This window comes from Octopus bimaculoides, chromosome 7, assembly GCF_001194135.2.
Source record: "Octopus bimaculoides isolate UCB-OBI-ISO-001 chromosome 7, ASM119413v2, whole genome shotgun sequence".
NCBI lineage: Eukaryota > Metazoa > Mollusca > Cephalopoda > Octopoda > Octopodidae > Octopus > Octopus bimaculoides.
The window spans coordinates 43144321-43146639 of NC_068987.1; positions in this window are offsets into that span (position 1 = coordinate 43144321).

Genomic DNA, 2319 nt, shown 5'->3' on the forward strand with positions numbered 1-2319 from the left:
GGATTTGCAGCATATTAGGAGGTCAAGGTATTTGATTCCACGCATAAAATCCAAGTTTGTTTTTTTTTTTTTCTTAGGGAAAATCGTGCGGGTGTTAATATAGAAATTTACCATAATTTTGTTGTTATTTAGCCTCAAATCAACCCTGATACAGCAAACCTATCATCAAAAACATTCCAACCTTCAGCAAACCATCTTTTTAGGGATAATCTAGGACATTACGTATAATGGGCGTGTGATTTAGGTAGGGGGATACTTTGGCTGCTATTTTTAGCGTGTCGAGCGACCAGGAAGAGGCTCTTTCATTGGTTCGATTGCGTGATGAGAGTTTTTTTACACATATATGTATGTATATATATATCATCGGCATATATGTATATATATCATTGGCACTTATCAAACACGAATTTGGCCATTGTCACTCTGTAATTTCTGCCTATTATTAATGTATGTGTGTATACTAGGAAGGTGTTCATAAAAGAGAGTCCATTACCAGCACAGAAATCTAGTAAGGCCTCTCCATTCGTACTGAGTTCAGGGTTGCCGTTCCTCCGAATCATTCCTTTCTACATCTGGTGATTAGTGCCAACATGTACATAGAAGTCTCCTTGTAGGACAAAGGACATGGTCTGGTTGCATTTAAAATTACAGTGATTTCCTCAGGGAAGGATTTGAATTTGGCTTTGTTGTTTGATGCATAACAGTGACAGCGGTCCTTCCTTCAGATTAAGCTCCAGGAGCAATTGTGTAGCTGATAGGGAGCGAGTACTCCCCACGAGCACATTTTTCAAAATTGGCGCCTTTTCAACCACTTTTAAAAAGCTCTTTAGTTTATTTGTGCGATAAAAATCGAATCACTTTTTATAATTGCATGGCCTTGGAAGAACGTCCTGGAGAAATTACTTTATTTGACCAACTATCAGCTCAATTTCCTGTGATGTGTTGGTAGCCGCTAATATCTGGAACCAAAACAAACTCTGACGTCATAACTTCGCGGCACTGGAGTTTCATTTTTTCACGTCACGCCCATAGCAGTAGTTGTAAGTTTAATACACAATGACATGGTTACTGAGACATGAAATTATTGAATGTAGAATACAATTATGTATGACATGAGTAAAATCATTTTTTCAACCATAGACAATTTCTTTATAGCAAATCGCCATGCCATTTGTATAAAATACATTAAAAGATAAATAATTTATCGACTTCTCCTAATTAAGTACTTTCCTTAAAGAAATATTCACACTAGGGCATTAGAATACTGTAGCAAACAGTCTTCACACAGTATGCTTAGTTGGAAGGATTGATTTGGCTAGGCTGAGTATAGGTGTAGTGAATTTGCTGTGGAAAAAAACTCTCAGTTCCATGCCTCAGTTATAAAAAAAAGAAAAAATTGTGGATCTCACACCCCACCACAATTTTCCCAGGCCCCACCGGTGGGGCGAATGCTCCACGTTAGGAATCCTCGATGTATGTCATAACTAATGAAATAATTCGCGTAATAATGTAAAATGAGAGAAAAGAGTTAAAAATTGCTTGGTATGTGTCACAGTGCCTTTTTTTATGTGTTCGCTCCCACTAATTTCAGAAACGGCCACACTGTTGTTCAGGAGGCAACCTTCCCGCTACTTGGTACAGGAGTTCTCGCAGGTTGTATTCGCTGTTAACCATGGTGAAGCAATTCACAAACAGTGTGGAGATAGAACCTGTGCGAGCGTTGCTGATTGGTGTGTACATAGAGAAGTTGGTGTAGTTAAGAATGTGATGGTGGCGACGAAGATGGAGTTTGCCGTAAGCTGCTGGACGAAGTATCGAAGTGTCTCCATGTAGTTACTGTTGTGTCGTCGCTGGAACTGGCTGTGTGCTCTGTGGTTAGTGGCTAGACCTCAGATGGTCTGGAGCTGAACTGACATATGGGACGGTGAAAAGCTGGCTTTTATAATATACTGTCGGCGCAAACTGGGGTTCAGAAAAGACTGTCTTACGCGACCTTATCTGGAGGCTGCGATTGGTTGGGTTGCATCTTGGCGCGCAATAGAACAGGAGACAAAATGCGCCACTACCAACCAATTAGAGTGATGGACACAACAGGGTCCAAAGGTGCGGCCGAAGGCTAGCTGTTATCCACTACGTCCGTATCCATGTATATATAACCGAGAGAGAGAGAGAGAGAGAGAGAGAGAAAAGTATCCCTTAAAGCGTACGCGACAAACTTATTCTGGGAGGCGTGGGATGGGAGCACAAAGGATGCGTGTCCCAGACCCCAAAGCGGATCCAGGAAGTAACAACATATATATATATATATATATATATATA